Source organism: Canis lupus, chromosome 8 (assembly GCF_048164855.1).
Source record: "Canis lupus baileyi chromosome 8, mCanLup2.hap1, whole genome shotgun sequence".
NCBI lineage: Eukaryota > Metazoa > Chordata > Mammalia > Carnivora > Canidae > Canis > Canis lupus.
The window spans coordinates 7,403,761-7,427,310 of NC_132845.1; the positions used below are offsets into that span (position 1 = coordinate 7,403,761).

At 39.9% G+C, this 23,550-nt stretch overlaps 1 protein-coding gene and 1 long non-coding RNA gene across 5 annotated transcripts in view; one reads left to right on the plus strand and one right to left on the minus strand.

The window, feature by feature from the left end:
- ST6GALNAC3 (ST6 N-acetylgalactosaminide alpha-2,6-sialyltransferase 3) overlaps positions 1 to 23,550 on the plus strand; it is a 522,366-nt gene that overhangs the window by 366,038 nt on the left and 132,778 nt on the right. The gene's annotated exons all lie outside the window — the stretch shown is intronic.
- Positions 19,944 to 21,757, minus strand: LOC140637520 (uncharacterized). The gene is made up of 3 exons (XR_012034614.1): positions 21,689 to 21,757; positions 21,392 to 21,524; positions 19,944 to 20,518 (listed from the first exon to the last, which is right to left on the minus strand). It is a non-coding gene; the product is annotated as an uncharacterized lncRNA (long non-coding RNA).

Genomic DNA, 23,550 nt, shown 5'->3' on the forward strand with positions numbered 1-23,550 from the left:
GTTTGATAGCGCTTCCTTCTTTATCTTACATTTCATCTCTAAGTAATTATATCCTGTGCCCTTAAGCCTCAAAAACATCAAAATATTTAAAATTACACAATTAAACACTTCAGACAACAGTATTAAAGCTCAGGAAAAGAACTCCAGACCAAAAGTGCATCATGCTGGAGCCTTTATTCCAGGTCCTTCTTCTCTAAAGACTTCAGGCTGTGGTCTCTGTCCTAGCATGAGCATCTCCCAACCTTGTGACAAGTTCAGAAGACCCAGCTTCAAAGTCAGGATACCATTTTGCAAGGAAGCTCTTGCTACCAACATTGAGAAGAAAAAAGAATGAAGCTCTTGATGTTGACAATGATACTGTTGGATTCTTGTTTTCTGTGCTTGGCACCTTATTGGATATAATCCCACTTAATCCTTCCTGTAACCCTGCTAGGTGTGTGGTATTGCTCTTTCATTTTACAGGTGGAAGGAGTGAGGCTCAGAAGGTTGTTCAAAGTCACTGAGATCATAAAGGCAGAATAAAGATACAGAGCTGGGTTACCCTGACTGCAACCCTGAAAATGCAAGCTGGACAGGTTCTTAAAGGTACCTAGCATGTCTTGAGCATGGCCTCCCCTAGGCAGTGCACCTGACTTTTCCAGGTGGGCTGACCCCACTGCCTCCTTTTGCTCGGCACCCTGTGTATCTAGAGCAACTGTTGCCATCCATATGGTAATTATCTCTATACTTGTCTCCATCTTCCCAGATCATGAACTTCTGATGAGCATAGGCACTGTGTCTTTTATCTCTGGACAACACAGAGCAGGAACTCAAAAGTTTGTGGAATGAATGATTGAATTAATAGGGGGAAATTAATGTATGGAACTGAATTAATAGATTGTTTTCTGCTCTCACTCTTGCGGTTTATAATATAAAATTGGCCCAGCCATCTCCATAGGCTCTGGATAAATTACCTCTTGTTTTTCTCCTCAGTTTATTCACTCCCTATCATTTCATTTTTTAGGCAGACTTGTGTTTTCTTATTTTCCACAAATGGCACTTATATATGAGCTAAACCAAATCAGGCCTTTTAAAACTATAGGTCTCTACCCATTAGTGGGTCTTGAAATCAATTTAGTAGGTGGCAGTCAGCACTTTTTTTAAAAGCAAAAAAAACAGACTACAAAAGAATACAGCTTATCAGTATGCATGACACATAGAAAGACACAGTATTTGTTTTAGATGAATGGGTAAATAGGGAATACATATATATCAATAGTACTGATTAACTATCATATACTAAGGCATGTTTTAAGCAGAGCAAATGCATATTGGCATTTAAGGCAGTGTATTTCAAAATGTTTAACCACTATCTACGTTAAGAAAAACATTTTACATTGTGACGCAATATATATCTGAGTGTGTACTAGATTACTAGGTGAGGTATATTGCTACTGTTTGAAGTACACTGTCCTAAATGACACCCTAGTGTTTGACTTGTGGTCAAACATCCCTTGTCCTACTTACATAATTCTGAAGGGTCACCTGGCTGGCTCAATTGGTAGAGCATATGACTCTTGATCTCGGGGTTGTATGTCCGAGCCCCACATTGGGTGTAGATATTACTTAAAATCCAAAAAAAAAAAAAAAACAGCTCCTGAAGTTTTCCTTTTAGTCAGCTTTTGTAAAAATATGGCCAAGGTTAAAACTAAAACACAAAAATGGACGCGTAGATCAATGGAACAGAATAGAAAACCCATACATGGATCCACACTACATGGTCAACTCATCTTCAACAAAGGACGAAAGAATATGCAATGGGGAAAAAATGTCTCTTCAACAAATGGTGTTGGGAAAACTGGACAGCTACATGCAAAAGAATGAAACTGGACTACTTTCTTACAGCACACACAAAAATAAATTCAAAAATGGATTAAAGACCTAAATGTGAGACCTGAAACCACAAAAATCCTAGAAGAGAACACAGGCAGTAACTTCTTTGGCATAGGCTATAGCAACTTCTTTCTAGATTTGTGTCCTGAGGCAAGAGAAGCAAAATCAAAAATAAACTATTGGGACTACATCAAAATAAAAAGCTTCTGTACAACAAAGGAAACCATCAATAAAACTGAAAAGCAACCTATAGAATGGGAGAAGATATTTCCGAATGATATATCTGATAAACAGTTAGTGTCCAACATATTTAAAGAACTTCTAAAACTCAACACCTCCAAAAAACAAATAATCCAATTAAAAATGGGCAGAAGGTATGAATAGACATTTTTCTAAAGAAGACATCCAGATAGCCAACAGACACATGAAAAGATGCTCAACATCACTCATCAGCAGGGAAATGCACATCAAAACTACAGTGAGATATCACCTCACACTTGTCAGAAAGGCTAAAATCAAAAACACGGGAAACAACAGATGTTGGCAAGGATGTGGAGAAAGCGGAACCTTCTTGCACTGTTGATGGGAATGCAAACTGATGCGGCCACTCTGGAGAACAGCATGGAAGTGCCTCAAAAGTGAAAAATAGAGCTACCCTATGACCAGCAATCACACTACTAAGTATTTATCCAAAGAATACTAAAATACTAATTCAAAGGGATACGTGCACCCCTATGTCTTTAGCAGCATTATCTACAATAGCGAAATTATGGAAAGAGCCTAAGTATCTGTACATTGATGAATGGATAAAGAAGCTATGGTATATATATATATATACACACACACCATGGAATAAGAAAGCCATAAAGAAGAATGAAATCTTGCCATTTACAACAACGTGGTTGGACCTAGAGAGTATATACTAAGCAAAATAAGTCAGTCATAGAAGGACAAGTAACCATACAATTTCACTAATATGTGGAATTTAGGAAACGCAACAAATGAGCAAAGGGAGAAAAAAGAGAAAGAGAGGGGCAAACCAAGAAACAGGCTCATAACTATAGGGAACAAACTGATGGTTACTAGAAGGGAGGTGGGTAGGGGGAGGGGCTAAATAGGTGATGGGAATTAGGAGGGCACTTGTGATGAGCACTGGGTGCTGTATAGAAGTGTTGAATCACTATATTGTACACCTGGAGCTAATATTTCACACTGCATGTTAATTAACTAGAATTTAAATAAAAACATAAAAACATGGCCAAGGTTTAGGAAATGTAATCCCAGGACAACTATTTTAACATCATCTGATCAAAAGCAAAAATACTATAGATAATTTTAATAGGAAAAAGCGTAAACATTTTTTAAGTTTTCTAATAGTGGAAGCTTACCTTTAAATTTGCAGACTTATTCCATTTTGTCCTCTTCTTTACATTTGCTCCTCCAAGTGTTTACATGAAAGCACCACTCCTTTAGGTAAATTGTGGAGGCTCCCTTTATATCAGTCAATAGTGTTAATATAGGATTTAAACTTGAACTTGCTGTGAAGGAGCCAAACTTTGCTGTGGAATGCATTCATGTGCAGAGCTGCCTTGCACAGCTCATTGGAGATAAGACAGTTTTGACTTCATGTGCCAAACTTTTGTCACTTTGTCTATTTTCATGTTTCTCTGTGACTCTGCGGAGACAAGCTTTTGATCGTTTTAGTGGCAAATTGAAAATATTCTTTAAAAATCTAATATTGAAGTGAATGTCCAAGCAATACTGCTCTTCCTAAAACAAATATTTGTTGAGTGCTTATTCTGAGCTAGGCACTTGTTGGACAACCAGGTACAAAAGCAAGCAAGACACAATCCCTGTTCTAAAGAACTGTCTGGTCTCACTGCCTTCCTACTCTAGGATTTGCTTTCATCTTACCTGGGTCTGTGGGTAGGCTCAAGATCTTCCATTTGCTGCCCCCACCCCCCTACCCCCCAAGCCACTCTATACCCTTCGCCTTGCTCTCTGTCCTGGAGGTTGACCTCTATAGATGACAGCCAACAGCTCTCTAGCTCCCTGGACTTTGGTTGTGTTTAGCCAGTGGGAGTACTAGCAGAAGACCAGTAAGAAGGAGGAGAGTGAGGTTGGAGTATTTTTTTCTCCCAGATACCTCCTTGCAAGTTCACTCTAGGCTGGGTTTATTGCCCTTGCCAAAATTACACCTTCTTCAGATGCCCTCTCCATACAGCTGTTTCTTTCTATCTTCCTAGTGACCCCCTCCCCCTCCTCATGTTCCTCCAGCCCTCCCCCCCACCAACTGTTGCCCAGCACTATCCATCATGGCCTATAGCACTATCTATCATGGCTTTGCCACACCACGCCCACACTTCCTAAGTTATCCTTTCAGCACTCTGTACCTTGACTGAGCACTACTTTAATTCTAAACATCTTCTTTAAGATCTTTTCATTCTTCCAACTTAATGCCTTAGCTAAGTTTCTGACACACACAGCTGAAACAATTTCAAGAGACTTATTTATTTTTTATATCTGTTTCCAGGAAGTCATCTTATTAATCAATATGGAAAGGTATTTAAAACCACAACCTCTGGTTCCTACAAATATATTTTATCTCTATCCAATTGATACCTTTGAAAAGCTCAATAAATATTTGTCATTGTGGGTGATGCTGATCACGACCCATGTAATGGTCGTAGCCTTCATTGTTAATTACCTGCTTCATTAGGCTTTGCGGTGAGTTTCCTGGGAGGAAGGGTCTTGCAGGAGAGCAAGAGAACTCACCATCTTGCTAACAAATTTGCCACAACCCCCCACCCCCCTTGTGAGTCCTAGTTGAGTGTTGCTATCTACTCTCAGGGAAGATGGTAAAAGAATGAGCTAATTATTTAAACCCCTGGCAACAGCAATAGCAGAATCAGTGGCCACTTACTCATTGCCTGCTGTCTGCCAGGCATTGTACTCTACAGGCATCATACTAGAATCTTTAAATTATCATCTTACTTAATCATTGCAATTACTCTGTGAGGCAGCTCCTTATTCCATTTTATAGACAGAGAAGCCAGGAGTTGAAGAGGATAGGTGACTTGTCCAGGGTTGCACAGCTAGCTTCAGAACAGAGATTTGAACTCAGGCCCATGTGACTCAAGTGTTCTTTCCATTGTTTCATCTCTCAAAAGCCTCTTTGTGCCATTAACTTTGCAAAGGTCACACTTGCCATCATGTTTGATTTCATCAAAGCTTTTATATTTTTTTTAAGATTTATTTTATTTATTTGAGAAACACAGAAAGAGAGAGAGGGAGAGAGAGAGAACACAAGCAGAGGGAGAGGCAGAAGGAGAGGGACAGGCAGATTCCTCACCGAGTGTGGGGCCCAACGTAGGGCTCCATCCCAGGACTCCGGGATCTTGAACTGAGCAGAAGGCAGTCAGTTGACTCAGGTGCCCCTAAATACATATTTTTTAATCAGGCATTCTATAAATTGAAAAAAAAAATCTGACTGGGATTCATCTCCTTCCCTTCCAACGGTACAAGAGTAGAGAGCATGAAGTTTGATGGAGAGGGAGAAAGAATAAATGAACCACATCTTAACAAAGGACCTGGAGAACCCTCAAGTGAATAACAATCAAACATTGAATTTTCTGCATTTTAGATGTTGACTGACTCACCCTGTGACCTGATGAGACTTTCTCCTGGTTCCAGATTTTGAACTTGTGTCCTTGGAGAATAAAGACTTTCCCATTGACTGGCTGAGTCACTTCTCTGTGGTTTTAGAAGAATCCTCCCCTACACTTTATTCCCTTGGAAGCAAGCACTTCCCAGATTTTCTGCATTCGGATGAGGGACTTGGGCTAAAAGAAAAGAGAAAGCCAACAAGTCTATCCGAAAACTGTCAGTACCATCTCGATGGGGAGTTATGATGTTTTGACTTCAATAAAAAGGCAAAAGAAAGCCAGCCAGCCAGTTATAAATTTAATTTATGAAAATAATACCACAGGCCTAAAGCATCCAACAGTACAGCCATTGATTCTTCTTTCTCGTTCCTTGGGGAGCCATTGCTGTGTTTGATATGGTGAACTTCAAATTGTCTTACTTTATCATTTAAATGTCATATCAGCCCTACACTGAGCTGAGGAGCTGCGCACTTCCTGGGGAAAGACAGGAGAGTGGTTTTCACTTCTTTTATGAAAAAATATTACTTGGTTGACAGATTTTCTCTGTTGGTGAGGGTTGTTGTTGCTTTTTCTTAATGTTTTTTCCTTCTCCTCTGTTTTCACCACATTGCATTTCCTCAGTCCTGTGTGAGGCACTGAGAAAGGGTAAATCGTGATGATCCAGGTCTCTGGTCTTTCCTAACCTCTGGGATTATTTTCTTGAACACAGTTGTTGGGAAGTCAGCTGTTACCTGCCAGAAAATAAAACAACCACTTTTTCATCACAAGTTAAATAAACATAGAAAAATCAGCATTCTACAAGGACCATTAGCTTATGCATCACTGTAAAATGCTTTATGACTCTTGGTATAAAGGATGCGCGTATAAAAATAAATTGTGTCGTAACAAACATTTCTCCCTGTCATGGTTTGTAATAGCCCTAATATCAAATAAATCTAGGTTGAATATTGTTAGTCTCCTGAAAAACCAACCTTCAGTTTCAGATAGTTGGGTTAAATCACTGTGGTGATGACACAGTCTAAGACATAAGGAGATACAAACTTACATCAACTTCCTAGATCATCTTTTATTTAGAAGAGGAGAGAGGTCTCAATGAACAGAAATTGCTCTGGAGTGACCCATTTTATTTATGTATCTGTTTATTCTGACTACTACTTCGCACATGGTGCCAAGGAGCATCCTATACATAGCACCCCGGGGTTCTTGAGAGAGCAACCCACAGAAATACATAGATTAAAAACCATAAGCAGTTACCATTTTACATCTGTCAAAATAGAAATCATTTTTAAAGTGTAGCAGTCACTGCTGGTAAAATACTGGTGAAACTACAAAACTCATATCCTACTGTAGCAATGTAAACGCTTCAGAAAGGCTTTCAGCACACATAAAAATGTCCATATCCTTTGATGCTATATTTACACTTCTGGGAATTTAGCCTAAGGAAATCATTTACAAGAAGAGAAACAAAAGCTAGAATGTTCATTGCAGAATTTTTTATATTAGTGAATGATTAGAAACAACCCAAGTACTCAACAATGGAGACTTTTCTGGTCAGTTTTAAAAATATCTGTCAGGGTTATATACATGAAGTCTAATTGGTAACATGAAAAGTTTTATGATATTGAGGCTCAGAGAAAAAATTCTCATTATGAGGGTATAAAGTTATTGCATGCTTATGAAGGAATGGAATTTAGTAAAATGTGTCCAGATTTAGGTTTTAAATTTTATTTTAGTGTTACAATGGTGTTTTGCATATAACAATAATTAGAATCTAAAAATTACTTGACTATGAAGATTAATATCAAGGGAAAGTTTTATTTGCTTTTTTGTTTTAAATTTGAACTTTGCTAAAAATATTATAGTTGTTAAATGTTATCCTTTGAGGACTGAAAGCCTTAAGATTTGGAAAACTGGCATTTAGATAATCAAATTTATGCAAAAGAGAAACCAAGCAGATAAACAAAAGAGTTAGCCTTTTTTCTGTAATAATAAAACCTCCTATCCTTATTCTTTTTTGAATTTTTTAATGTTGGTGCCTGGAGTAAGAACATCTCATCAGATCATTTAGACAGAAGTCATTTCCTTTAACATGTTGCAACAGCGTAGCTTGTGGCCGTGAAGTGAGGTGTCTTTGTATGAGTAAGGTAAATAAGCTTTTGGGGAGAGGCTCTATCCCAAAGAATCTTAGGACAAAAAAGAAAATATGGAAACATCCCTCCCAGGCTTGAATCAGACCTAAAAATATATGTAGCCAAAGGCCTGCTGGAAATAACCTAGATACCCAACAACAGAGAACTGGTTAAGTAAAGCATGCTGGAGTCATAAGATAGACGATTGAATGGACATTGAAAGTAAAGTAGAAAAATACATGTTAATCTGAGTAAATGCCTGTAGTAAAAGGATATAAAAAAATGAGATACAAAACTATGCATTGGGCGTTACTCCAAGTTTTACACTCTTACTCGGAAGAAAAAAGAAATTTAAAGGATGTAGACTTGTCAATACTGGTTATCTGAACAGTGGGATAGTGGACAATTAATTCTCTATTCTTGTCCATATTCTTTCATTTTTTTCCCTCCCTAATTTAGGGAAAAGTCATTTGTAAAAGTTGTTTTTTAAGTTGAATTTATTAGGTAATTGAACTGATGCCTGAAATAATTTTTAGAAAGATGTAACATGAATTAAGATAAAATGAAATAAAGTGCGTTTTGATTGCAGCAAGTGACAAAAAGTATACAGCGGTGTTCAGATAAGGTCATTTGCTTTTTATGTAACTCCACCAGTGAGTAGCTTGCGTTGAAATGCCAAATATTGGTATTTATGTATATGCAAGTTCTTGCTGACACTTTCATATTTTCTTTTTTTTTCCTGATTTTTTTTTTTTTTTTTTTTTTGCTAAAATTAGGGTGTTATATATACCAGAATCAATCAATTCTTTCTTCTTCCCTCCTTCCCCCTTGGCTCCTTTCCTGACTGGCCTCCTTCCATCCAGTTCGACAACAGTAGGCAGAGAGAGTAAGGATGGGTTTAGTTCAAAGTGCCCATTTGTGAAAGTTCTTGGGTTTATACAATCTCGAGAAAATGAAAGTAACAGTACTTGAGACCCTCACTTATCAACTAGCTGAAGCTTTTATCCTCGGATGCTTTAATGCCTATGACTTAAATAGCTATTCAGGGCACATTGATGTTAGCCTTTGGATTCATGTGGTAAGAAACAAAAATTCCTTTAGCATTGACTCTTACTAAATAGAACACCCTGCAGAAGGACAATGTTGCATTTTTTAATGACTATATTGAGGGAGATTAGCCCCCAAATCTGTCAGCCTCCTCACCACTAAACACACACCAGCCTTGCAGTTAATGAAATGATGTAAACTCTCCAGGCTACGACCTTCCACCACCCAAAATGGGGAGTTTCCTCATAGTTTTGTTCGCATTCATTACACTTTTACCAAAAAAAAAAAGTAATCTTTGCTTGTAAGACTTGAGGATCTAGACTCCTCTCATTTGAAGTCAAGGGATCATTGGAATTTCAGGTCCAGAGTATGATGACCCAGTGTAGTCAGTCATGAGAAGGGATTTCTGATCGATATAATTTGGTAATAGCAAACACTATGGAAATTTCTCTTTAGCTTTTTAGTGGAATTGCGTAAATATTTATAAAATGGAGAAAAGAAGGAAGGAAGACAGGAAGAAAGGAAGGGAGAAAGGGAGGCAGAGAAGAAAATATTCTCTCATCACACAGGAAACTCCAATAGTCTTTCCTGCGCATGGAGAATCCCTTGCTTTTTCTACCTTAGTGGTGGAAATGAGAAAGCCTCACAAAAGGGTAATCTATTCATGATTACAATAGTATTAGCTAGGTAATAAAAGCATGTTATTTATGCAGGAGATAATTATTGCATCTGTTTCGTTTAAATTCCTCTGGTTATATGTTGCAATGATTTTGCCTGGGGCTTAACCAAAAGATGTTTTTCCCCCCCTAATAAAAAAAGACTATTGTTGAAAGACTTCTTTTTCCCTATTTATTGCCACCCTGACACAACACACTCCCTCCTATTTCCTTTTCCATGTCCTCGTCATTTACATTTTTGTTACTTTCTATGGATTCAAGGGATGATATCTAAGAGTACAAAACATCAGATTGCCCCAGGTCCTAGCATGGTATCTTGCATAGTGTAGGCATTCAGTAAATATTGAATGAATTCAGTTTAGAACCCTGGGGAAAAGAGTCACAAATTCATCAAATAATTCGCGAAGAGACATATCCCTGGCAGCTAATCCAGTTAACTGTATTAAGGTAAGCTGAATCCAGAACATGTTTCAAATCATTTCTCTTCTTATAAAAGTTTTGTTTAGTGGCTGGAACACTTGTTTCTCAGTATGCTGATCAAATGTGACTTGAGCAAGAGAGATTCACAATAAATAACACCAGGAGGCTTATGAATGATGTATAAAGCCCACCAATTTAACAATAGGTAAGGCAGGGGAGAGCAGTTATTTTATTTCACAACAGCCAAAGCCTTGGCAATGTAATGCCACCGTGGGAATACTGAGTGGCTCTGACTAGCTAGTAGGAAGCTAGAATGAAAAAAAGTTTGAAATGTTCTGACCGATATTTGATTTTTGTGTGTGTGTATTAATGGAGCCGTTGCCTTAGGTGAGCACATATGAAAACAACCCCTCTAGCTTCTCTACCATTTGCCCAGAGGAGGTTATTTGGGCCAGCTGAGTGATACTTCCAGTATTAATCATTTTTTACTTGAAGTGAAACTCTACTTTTCTGGGGCTGGGGGGAGGAACGGAATTTTTCATGATTTGTTTTCTCTATAAAGCCTAGATTCTGCAATAAATCCAGAGGATTTACTGCATTGGTCCTGTGTGCCTAGTAGTGTGAGTCTTTGCAACTGACTTGATAAAAACATAGATCGTGATATTGTTGGGTAGAAATAAATCATAGCTCGTGGGTGAAAGGCATTCCAAGTGAAACTAATTGACTGCTGGCATCGAGGGACAGGAAGTGATATGATAGACTGGTTAACCAAGGACTGGTATCCTCGCCCACTGGTCTATTTCTTCATGAAAAAAAAAATCATTCATTCATATGTTTATTCATTAAATAAAATTCTTACTGTATCCATCAGGATCCTTCCTATTTGCAAGTTAGGAGAAACTTCCAGCTGAAAATGTTTTAACCAGCTAAGGATGTTATTATGAAATATGAAATACACTTTCTCCCGTATTATCTCTATTTTCAGAGGGGTTTTCCCTCCTGCTTCCAAAAATCCAATAGAGGGAAGAAAAGATCAAGGGCTTTTCTTCTCTAGGAGTTCAGACAAAATTTCTAGGCCTGATCTCTTTAGTCCCAACTGGGTCACGTTTCCATCACCGAGGCCAGGGTAGCACCTGGGCTGCCTGTTCTCTCCTGGAACTACGTTCAGCTCCACAGAAACTGGGCTGATCGTGGGGTGGGGATGCTTTTGCTCATGGCCCGGATGTCCACTGTACTCACTGATAGCCAGGCCTTGTGCAGGTTGCTGATACAAAGACAAACATGACCTCGTCTCCTTCCTTCCCTGCATCTGTGTTAATACCTCATCAGTACATCTTTTTCAATCAATGTTCTCTAATCCTGTCCTACCCTTCCCCAATAATGTTGCTGGTTCCTTCCTGCCTGTTGATTAAAACACTAACTCTTTGGCTGATCTTACTTCCTGCTTACCTCCCAGTCCTGGCAAAAGCAACTGGTCACATATTTTTTTTTTAATTTTCCTGCCTCCGAGGCTTTGCCCTGAAACGTTTTCCTCCATACCTGTCAATGGTAGTCTCATTCTCTTCCAGTTCCAGTTCAGATGCCATCTTCGTGAAATACACACTGATTTTATTTTTTTAATGTCTGCAACACTTCACATGAGCCTATGTGATAGCATTTACTATTTATTTAATAAATGTTATCAGATGCTTACTCTATGTTTTTTGCTGTTCCAAATGTTTAAAAATATTTTTTTTCCAATTTTGTACCATTGTTCATGGTGTTCTTCCCCTAATAATCTATAAGATCCCTGAAAGTGGGATGCTTAAAGGACAGTGACTTAGCTACCCATCATGGGCAATCAGCGTATGCCTCATGAATGAATAAATGTTCATCCAGTTTGCATGTATATTGAACACGTGCATTTAAAGCCAAGAAGAGTAGGACTCTCAGATCACTCTCTGCACATAATACAGCAACATGCATGTCCTTGGCATTCAATAAACATTTGTCGACCACCTAAATGAGATAGAAATGAAAAATATTCAAATATCTAAGCAGGAACTATTCCCCCTTCATTTTACATTCTTTAGTCTTTTGGCATCATTTCTGAAGCCTTGTTGTTACTGTGTTTTTCCAAACAGCTTTCTATTCTGGTTTTCTAACTTGAATAGGATTAAGGTCATTTGTTTAACAATGGGAACTTTTTTTTTTTTTCAATAATTGCACGTGCCAATCAATGCTATTGACCTTCCGTGGAAAGACTGAGTTTTATAAAATGCTTCTAACAGCAAAGGGCTTTGCAGGCCCATGTTCTGCACAAGTGCTAGTGAGTAAGCTGTTCAGTGGTCCTGGCAAAAATTGATGTTTAGCAAGATAAACCCTAGATCTGCAGGATCACTTGCAGGTATATTTGAGCCCTTGCCTATTATGAATTTGATTTGAATTGACTAACACTTCAGATATTTCCAGGTAGAAATTTGGTCTAAATTACATAAGGCGTAAGTGGGTGGGAGACATGATTGATTTTCCTGGTTTCAGCCGTACTGGACAAGGACAGAGTTTCCCACTATGCCTTCCCACCTGAACAATGGACAGGAATTCTCTGCCCTTTCTTTTCTTGTCAGTCTCCCTCTTCGTTCTTTTTCGTGAATAATTTGACGGCCACCTTAGATGTGTGCCACCAGGTGTCAATTGAAATTAGCAACTACCTGGCCTTGGTGACCTGTGTGGGAGCAGTTTCAGGGACGTGGTGAAGGCAGAAACCAGAATGCAGTGAACTGAATGGCATGAATGGTTGAGTCAGTAATGTCTGGGGAGTGAGTGCTTGGGCTCTGGAATTGGACCACCCAAGCTGAAGCCCAAACTCTGCCATTCATTAGCCATTGACTGTGAGCAGTTCACTAAATCTCTGTGTCAATCTCCTCTTCTACAAAATGGAAATAAAAATAGAACTGTCTCAGGTTGTTGTGAGGAGTAAATGAGTTCAAGTGGGTAAAATGCTTAGAACAGTGCCAGTTTTCTTTCAAGTTCTTCGTAAATCCTAGCTGTGGTTTTTGATGAGCATACAAAGACCAGTTGGGACTGCTTTAGAAGCTTGGCTATGAACACTGGAGAGCAAATGAGATCATCGTCAGATGTTGGGCAGAGATTAGGAAGTTGATTCCAGATAGGTGAGAGATGGCTAGTTTCTATGCTGGAGGAAAAGAAATGGCTCTCAGAGGGCGACAGGTTGAAGATACGGAAAAGAGAGAGATTAATTGTTGGAAGAGTATTACTGAGAAGATGAGGGAGGATAGAACTTGGAGAAGCGGTAGATGGATGGATGTACCTCATGTTCTATGGCAGGGGCTAGGCTGGGGTCATAAGAAGGGGCGAAGCTAAGGATGTGTATCCATGGGTGAGAAGAAGAAAGTTGAAGGCGGTCAAGACTAATAGCCGGCTATCTTTGTGAAATAGGAACAAGCTCATCCGGTGGGAGAAAAGAGGCGGCAGGAGTAAGGAATGGCACAGGGCTGATGAATGCAGGAGTTACAGTGAAATAACTTCTGGAGACATTATGACACTGGCCAGAATGTAGGGTCTAACAGAAGAAGTGAGAATTCTGGTACGGTAAGAAATTGTGCTCACCAAGTGAGAGATTGGTGTTCACTTCCCTAGATGGGACGTTTCTAAGCAATGACAAGTCTAAGGTGAACAATTTGAAAATTCTTTTGGTCCACAGGGTGAAGTTAGAATTTAAAATGATTCTTCACCAAAAAAAGAGAGAGAGAGATTTTGCACGACAAATCAATGATTGATTGTATTTATACCCATCTTGATTCTTTGGATTATCTTTCTTTTCCTAGATACAGATTTGCAACGGTATTGGAAAGGTAGAAAAGAAGTTGGAAACCCCAACTTTTTAGGGTTGGATTAGATTTTGTGCCTATACCACCCTGTCTGTCCTTGAAGATACTTAATAGATGCGAAACTCACTTTTTATAGAGCTGATCATTCTATTTTTTTTAAGATTTTATTTATTATTCATGAGAGACACACACAGAGAGAGAGAGAGAGAGAGAGGCAGAGACACAGGCAGAGGGAGGAGCAGACTCCATGCAGGGAGCCCGACGTGGGACTTGATCCCGGGACTCCAGGATCACGCCCTGGGCTGAAGGCAGCGCTAAACCGCTGAGCCACCCAGGCTGCCCAGATCATTCTATTTTTGAGTAGACTGGATATCCAATAATATTGAAACTTAAGTGCTAGAATATGGATTTTACTTTGTTGTGGTGGTCACACAAAAAGCCCTCCCATCCTACACGCCCCTCCACAACGTTATTTTGTGACTTTTCCCATCAAGAGGGGGTGTGGGACGAGCACTGGGTGTTATGCTACATGTTGGCAAATTGAATTTAAATAAAACATTACAAAAAGAGAGAAAGGTGGAGTGGATCCCCTCCCCTTGAACTGAGCGTGGCTTGTGAATCGCTTGGACAAGGATGAAGCAAAAGTGACTCCCTGTAACTGTCATGCCTAGGCCTTAAGAGACACTGCAATTTCCATATTTGTTCTCCTGGAATCCTGAGCTACCAAGTACAAAAGCCTAAGTTCCCTGACCTGCTGGAGAGAGAGCGCAGGGGGGCAGAGTCCCTGGGGGTTTGAAGGGCATGACAGACATAGGCTCAGGGAGCCCCATCTGGTTCAGCAACCCCACAGAATCACCAGACATGTTGGGAACACCAGCCTGATTCCTGCAGCCCCACGTCAAGTTGCTCCAGCCATCGCACGTGACGCAGAGACCAGCCATTGCCACTGAACCCTCCCACGTTGCAGAATTGTGAGCAGAGAAATCGTGGCTCTTGCTTTCAGCCTCTGAGTTTTGCAAGCTTTATTATGCTGCAGTAGGGTGTAAAGAGGAAGAGTCTCAAGGCAGGGAGACAAATTCAAAGACCTTGAACAGAATCCAGGCATCATCAGATGATGAGCTGACAAGTACAGAAAGAGAGAGGGTAAGATGTGGGGGAAGAGTGGGTGGCCAGGTTCCATGGGACCCTCCTCTGGATGGGGGCAGAGAAGGGGCCAGAAAAGATTTTAGGAAGCTCTGTCTGGGATATGATGTTGTATGGACAGCAATATGTCTAGATAGAGAGCTGGATTCTTGAGGAAGAAAAAAGTCCAGTTTATAGTTGTTATATTTTGATGTGATAGCACAACTTCCATGTAAAAATGCTCCCTTAGCAGCTGAAGACAGAGGCCTGAAGCTGAGGGCCTAGAGGTTTCAGCTGGGTCTCCTACCCTTTTGTTCCCACCTAAAGGGGACTAGAAAGTTAGAAAACTCCCTCCTCCTGGAAGGAGGTCTCCACCTCAAGCACAGGTGACAGGCAGACACAAAGGAGAGGGCGAGGGCTCACGTGAGGGAAAAGGGCACCACGGTGCCCGGTGGGGTTTGCACCTCATTTCAGGTGCATTGCTTGGAAGGCTGCATTGCTTCAGTGAAAAGAAGGAACGCTAAGTACACTCTCAACTGAAATAACCACCATTCAAAGGTCCTTCCTTTAAATAGCCCCAAATGAAAATGCGAAAGCCTAACCTCAGCTTTTTCAATCACAATGAAAGGGTGAGAGAGGCTTTACTTTTATGGGTTCTTAACCCTTCTGGAAGGTGCTTTGGTGTCTGGGGTGGGCTGTCTGGGCAGGATGTCTGTGCAGGAGCGGCCAGCTGGGAGGGCCAAGGGGAGGGCTTTCCTTTAGTAGGTGGTGGCTGATTTCCAGCCCCCCAAGTGGTGCACTGATTATTTTTTAAATTAGGGAAGCACAAAATATACCCGGTCTCCTTTCTAAGGGGGACACTTTAGGGTAGTGATCCTCCAGTGTCGTGTCAGGGTTCCATGCTCCTACTCTGCAAGCAGCTAGAACTGAGTTCGAATCCTGGTCTCATCGCTTACTCTCTTTGGGGCCTTGGATGGGCTGCTGACCCCTCTGAGCCTCAGTCAGTGCAGCTGTGGAATGGGAAGAACCCTGCCCTGTGTACCTCGTGGAGCAATTCTGAAGTGTCTTTGAGTGAGATATTGTGCACAAAGCACTTCATCTAGTAAAGGCACAAAGAGTGGGGGCTGTAGTCACCAGAATTTGTGGTAATTGGCGCTTTCCTACATTGGGCCAATCACTGAGACGATTTTTCAAGAATATTTACAATATAATAAAATGCATCTGACTGCATTTTAGTCTATGCTCGCAATGTAAACCGCGAATAATAGAATATTATATAACAATAGGTCATTTTATAATGTATAAGTGTCAAGATTTCCTTCCTGGGGACAAATTCTGTTGTTTCACAGCATCTTTGTGACTCTCCAGGCTAACCAAAACTAACATACTGGTTCCTTCTTACTTCATTATTCATAATTTTAGATGTAAGAAAATAAACAATGTTTGAGTGTAGGATTCAGCAAACATTTTCTGTGAAGGATTAGAGAGTAAATAGTTTAGCCTTGCAGGTCACATATGATCTCTGTCACATATTTCTTCATTATCTTTTACAACCCTTTTAAAATGTCCCAGCCATTCTTAGCTCACATGAGAATAGGCCGCTGCTTAAAGGTGACCCACAGGCTATCGTTGGCAGACCTTTACTCTAGTGTAAATTTGTGTTATTTATTACGAGGGTACTTCTGCCGATAAGTATTAAAATACAGAAAAAGAGAAAATACATTAAGTAAGTAACATGTAAGTGACTCTGATTCTGATTGGGACATGTGCTGGGCTCAAGTAAGACCATTGATAGCTTCCCCTTATGGCGCAGGACCATTTTCACCAAGACATAAAGAGGTCAGGTAGGACTTTGAGGACTGGGGATCATTGAGCCCATTAGTGTTGAACAACATCCCTGTGCTCCACACACCTTTCTTTCTCTTTCTCAGAGAAGCAGTTTGGACACAGACTTTATCGCATCAGGCACAAACTTGCCATTAAAACTAGACTGAAAGTTGTGTTGTGCTTTATGAAAATGAACAGCTGGTCAACCCCAGACCACTGGCCACCTCAGATCTACTTGTGTTATGTCCAAGTAGCTGCCGTATCCTTTCACCATAAGGGTTTCTGAGGCAGTTTGTGTGTCATCCATCAGGAGGGAAATCCTTGCCAGCAGTTAGTGGTCTCTTTCAGGGTCTGCCCGGCCTTCGCTTCTGTCTTTCCATGGACCTAGGAGAGAAGTATTCTCCTGGAAGACATATGATCTCGGATTGTCTTGATCTTTTCTTTTCTGACTTGTGTCTCAAGAGCTTCCCTGGAGATACCTGTAGAGTGTCTTTTTTGTTTGTTTGTTCTGTTTTCCTGCTGTTGCCTCTATTTTGCCATGACTACAGAGATAAAGAAAAAGGAGAAATAATTTTATGACATAAAGTGCCTCCAAATATTTATCCCGCACATGCTGAGAGCCAACCACATTCTTACATTTTAATCTGGCATGTTTTTTTGTTGAATTCTATATTTTTTGTTTAAAGAAGGCAGATGGAATCATGACCCAGGATCTGAGTCTTCCAGTCCTGCCCTCAGCCACTGCCCTGCCTCCCTGAGAACATGAAGTCAGGCAAATGGACACCCTGGCTGAAGTCAAGCCGTAATGTGATCATCTGTGAGCCAGGATAGACCAAGCGAATTCATTTATGGTGGGTTGATCTTAGTATAACACAGAGTCTGGAGCAAATGAAAGCAAATTACAGCTTCCTTTGTACCTTTCACCCTAAGCCTACACTGGAGCCTAGGCTTTGGGCACCTCACCCATCCAGGAAGGGAGAGAAGGCTAGCTCAAGAAGAGCACATTAGTCACATTAGTCAGAGCACATTAGTCTGACATTAGTCAGAGAAGAGAAGCAGCTCAAGACCAAGAAGGCCCGAGCCCATTTGTCCCAGTTCCTAGGTCACAGCTGGCCTGGGCTGCCAATACAGATGTCTTGAGTAGCTATCATGTGCCAGATGCTCCTCTAACTATTGGAGGCAAAGCAGTGAGTATGAGAGACAAGGCCTTTGATCATTGTACTCCATACTTTATTGGGAAGACACCATCCTTTCATGGGCTCTGTCCTTGATCACTTGCGTTCGGTATTGTGAAAACTGGTCTATGACCAAGGAAAATGTATTTGAACCAATCTACCATCCTGTTTCGTCTCCTGACCTCATCTCATTCTGTTCTGTTTGCTTGGTCTTGGACTCATTTCCCTTTAGCCTACATGAGGATCTTGAAGTCTCAGCTTACTTGGGCCCAGAGCTGGTACATTCACATTGCAGGTGCCATCTTTATCATGTCATGCAGTCAAAGGGTCTAATGTGTCAGGCAGGGAAGTTCCCTTGCTGGATGTGGATCACCTGTCCTGAGCTTTTGCAAACATATCTTTTTCTGTTTTCTGTAGTCTCTTCTGGTTTATTTCTTGAGGAAACTCTTTGACTTCCAGGTAGCACCATTGCTTGTCCTAGGCTTGATGGATCCAGGCTTTTCCTTTCTGATTGATGTACTGTAGGTTGTGTCTAGCGAGACTCCATTCCTCAGTGAAGACAGGTTCCTTGTCATATAGGCAGGCCCACTATCCCTAAGTCCCATTCAGACAGAGAATGGGCTTTTATTACCCACAAGACAAAATGACATTGTTATTCCTGTTCTAAAATCAATACAGTACCAGTACCATGAGCTATTCCAGTCATGTGCCTCTAGATTGTTTTCTCTGGTTGACCTTCTTCTTCCCATAGGCGGACCTGTGGCTCTAGCCTTTCCTTCATTATACACTCCTTCAGCACAGTATCAATAGGCCCAAATTGGCATTTTGGAGAAATATGGAAAAAATGAAATACTATTCACTCCATGTATGTCTCTATATCACTAGAAGACATTACTCCAGGAAGTAATTTTTTTTGAAGGTAGGGGCAGTCTTTGAAATATGGAGACAAACAAAAATCAACATTCTTCTCTTTTCCCCAAACCTCAAATAGTCTCACACAGTCCAACAACAGTCTGGCTACTCATCATTGGCTTCCTCCTGGCCTGTAAAGACTCCCCTAAGTATCTTTGTGTCAACCTCTTATTATCCAAATTTATCGCTTTGCTGGTCAATCCACTTTTTAAAATTCATATATATATATATATATATATATATATATATATATATATATCAGACTGACTTAAAAGCAGTAAAGTTTACTGTAGTTCCTGGTTAATATAAAAGCAACAAAATTGACAGTTCCCATGTCTGTAATTAAATTTGTGAAACTAACAAATGGAAATAATATGAAAGATTTTCTTTTTCTTTACTGGTCATGTTGTGACACCAATTTGTATTAAGTAATGAGAGTGAGAACTTAGAGGATTTGCTTTTCATTGTGGTGAAAATTAATGTACAGCTACTGATCTGAAGTAGATTTGCATAAGAGTTACCACTATCAGTAATCATTTAAATTTCATTTTACTCAGATAAATTGGAGTCTCTGGTGATAATAAGCAGGACTTATCTTCTGCATTCCTAAAGAAAGATTCAAATAATAGCTGTTTAGTGCAATTGGATCTTGAGATTGGACACACACCTCATACATGTGTCTTTTTTTATCTGCTCTTATGTTCTAAGTGGAAGCAAGAATTAATGCTCCTGAAACTAAGAAAATAAGATGGAGCACAATGAGGATGAGGATGATGATGGCTACGCTAAAGTCAGGAAATCATAGATTTGAAAGACACCAAAATGTCACCTGATTCCATTCTCCTGCATGGGATTCATAGTATCCCCAGCTGCTGTCATACTAAATGATCCCTGAGAAAGAAAGAAGAAAAAGATCTTTCAGTAATCAGCTTTAGGAATGTCTTCACCCTTTCCTAAATATTAGTTCCTCAAACTATCTTTATAGCAGTCAATTAGCTTAAAATAATGTATTTGTTAGAGAGGATAGAGGTTGAGGACACTTTATATTACCCTGCAAATATGGTATATAACAACAATATCAACCACAATCAAAATACCACATGTTGAATGGGGTTTTTAAAATATTTATTTATTTATTTCAGAGACAGTGTGCATACACAGGCCAGCAGGGAGGGAGGACAAAGGAGGAGGGGGAGAAATCCTCAAGTAGACTCACCCCTGAGCACAGACCTCCATGTAGGGCTCATTCCAGGACCCCAAGATCATGACCTGAGCCAAAATCAAGAGTCAGTCTGACTAAGCCACCCAGGGACCCCCATATATTAAATGTTTAAATATGTTAGACATTCTTCTAAGTCCTTTTATTTTTTTTTCAAAAAAGCGTTGTTCTACTAGTACTCATTGTTATTATCCATAAAGAAATCGAGAGAGAAGATAAGTAATTTGCCCAGTTCCACAATTTGTAAGGGACAGAATGAGAATTCAGACCATTTACTCCAAATCCTCACTCATACCCTTCCTGATTCTGCATCATCATACAATGAACGACTGTAAATCTATTCACATACTATAAATCTTTTTTTTTTTTTTTTTAAATCTAGTTAGGTCCCCTGTGAGCTTTCTTATCTCTGGATTAATTATTTCCAATTTCTAACATTTTGCCATCGTGTCATATTCTAACATTAGTCACTAACAGAGATGTACGGCAGACTGTTATTTTAAATCCACATGCATCAAGAAAATAGGCCTAATTGGAGGAAATTAAGGTTGTTGCAATTTCCTGATGATGAAGCACAAAAATATGTTACTATAGGAAGTTGTAGAATTTTCTGTTCTGAAAATCTGAAAGAAAAGCACAAATAAGGTTTTTAACAGACTCTAATTTGAACACCCATTTCCTGATTTTATAAAATGAATGGTTTAGAATAGGTGATCTCCCTTGGGCCTCCCCCAGCCCTCACATCCCACAAGTCTGTAACTTTAGGTAGGGATTGGATGTTTTAACCTTTCAAGGTCTTTTTTTTAGACTTCTATTTCTATGCTTGAATGATCCTTGACTCTCTTTGGTTCAGCTCCACATTCTTGAGTCTCTTTCAAATGGAGATCTCATAAGAGCTATCATTTAACACTGTCCCAAATGCACAATGTACAGAATTAAATACAACTCTGCATTTAGAACTTCAACAATCATAGTTCATTAGTACTCTGTGTTTGTTCTCCTATTTGATTAAGGTTAAACAACAAGACCATATTTCCTCATTGGGTAGCATTTTTAAGTGTATTATGTATGTGACAGATGGGATCTTATAAATGCATTAAGCGTGCTTATTTTAATATCTAAGCATATGCAAAAGTTCTAGAAATATTTTACATGCAAATGTCTGGGACTCTGCAAGGGCCTATAATAGAAATCCATACTCTGTGACTTCAAAGCTTTAGTCTCGACAACTAATCACTTGGCTATTTCCAAATCAAATTTCTTCAAACAAATCAAAGGCATTTGTCCTACCCAAGAACCAAGTTCTGTGGCAAGTTTGACATTTTAAAATCAAGCTGCTTATTGAGATATTCATGCACTGAAAAAGGCACCCAGAATTTCTTTCAAGGGATGAGAAATACCTTTTTTCATGCTCCAGTGACTCAGAAATTTGTCAGAGAGAATTTTATCAAAATTCCTTCACACACACACACACACACACACACACACAAACTCACCTTTGCAGTAAGAGCCAGCTTTCAGAATTTCAGCCCAAAGGTCCTTCATTTTCTGAAAGGTTATGAGCCCTTGAGACTTCCCTCCTTCTGGAGTCATAATCACTGTGCTGCTTCTGAGTTGTTAACAATAACACTGATTAAGAGGAGAAAAAAGGAGATATTCCACGTACCAATATTAAATGGCTTCACAGAGTAAGAATATTTTAAACACCACAGCATCTGTGGTAAGTAGAATGAAGTGCCCAATTTCCCAGGGGCAAGCAGAAAAGAAAAAGAAGGGAATGATAAATAACCAACCTTTCTGCAGGGCTTCCTACATGCAAGGAGCTGAGCCAGTTCCTTCACATGCATTGTTTCATTTAATCGACCCAGCCGTTTTCCAAGGAGGGGGTTCCTACTAGAGTTTTTTTTTTTTGTTTTTTTTTTTTTTGTTTTTTTTTTTTTTTTACCTCTGAGGAGCCTGAGGTTCAGAGAAATGAAATCACTTGACTGGAATCACCTAGACAAAAGCCAGACAGGGTACACTCCAAGCCTGTGCTCTTGACTGCTCATCTACACTATTACTGCCTCTTCTTATGGAGAAGTGGAACGAAAAGCCCTGACAAGAGAAGGTAACTAAGGACGAAGATGGGCTTCCAGTGGACAATTCTTTAGAGCCCAGATCCATGCTCTCTGGTTATAGAGGCTGGCTCAGAGCTAGTGCTCATAAATGTTTATTGAATGAATGCCAGACAATGGCAGATGATTTATGAGGCCTTCTGGCCCTTTGACCCCTTCCTGCCCCACCCTACTAATCATACATTCTAGCCTGTTCTAGCATCTGTCAGTTGTCCATGATTCCACAACACAGCTCTGGCTTCCACTTCCAGAACCAGTGTTGAACATATTTATGAAGAGAACAGAATGCCTCTGATGGCATCTGCCCTTTCTCCTTCTTCCCAAGACCGGGCCTATCCTTGACGCTGGCTGCTGGCTGTCCAAAACTCAGCAAGTCCAGGGCAAAACCCTCTCTGGAAGTTTTGTGATCTACTTCTTCTGCTTTCTCCTCCACCCCAGTCAACAATCCAGGCTTTCGGGAAGCAATTGTATGTTTGCTTATTCATCTTCTCCTTTGAATAGAAAAATCTGTAAAGAGGGGGCGACCACTCATGGTCCCTGGAGTAAAATAGTAGTTCAATCAACATTTGTTATCTAAAGTAGTGAAGGAATGGATGAATGGATGAATGCTTTCCACTGCAAACTTTACTGATCAAGATTGAATGTAATTGGATGCTCCTACCATGGATAATTATTATAACAATATACTTATGTAGAAGTATTACTATAGGAAGATTTATCGTTTCCAGAGTTGTGTGTGTGTGTGAAACTAGCATGTCACTAATTTATTCAATAATTATTTGCTGAGTATTTACTCACGTGTTGTTCAGGCATTAGGATATATAATCTCTAACCATTATACAATCCCTTTACTTTTCTTTTCTTTTCTTTTTTTTTATTTTTTATTTATTTTTTTTTTTTGGAGAGGGATTCTTTTTCTCTGCTCCTAGGTGAAAATTCTAGTAAACTCTGTAATTTCTCAATTCACTCATGGGTAAAACAGTCCTGAAGTACCTTGAAGTCACAAATGCAGTCTCAATTCAGTAATCATAATTTCTAGTTCCATGGAATAATCACAGCTCTGAACTTGAGTAAACATTAAGCCTTTTCCCCTCCCCCAAGTGGAGCTCTGTGATCAGAGCAGGCATCATGGGCCTAGGCTCTTCCTCTACTCTGTTTTGCTCACCTCTTTCCTCACCTTATAGCTATTGTTTCAGACCCTTTCAACTCAGGGTTTAGCATGAGATGGGAGGAAGGCAGAGGGGATAATACCTTGGCTTCACTGGTTCTTACTTGACTATTAGTTCTCCAAGCCTGACATGTTGTTCAAGTTGATCTGCCTGGTTGAGGAAGCCTTCATGGCCCCTTCAGACTTTCCCCACCGGGCTCTTTTCTCTGGGGACTCTTATACTAAGCATGTGTTTCTATTCTAATCTATATGGTCTCTTGTGGCTCTTCCCTCAGCCCTTGGGACCTGAAGAGCATACATCCTCAGTGTGAGCCTCCTGGACAAACTTCTTCAGGGTGATGTAAGAAAATCCCACACCTGCTGTCTCTCCTAT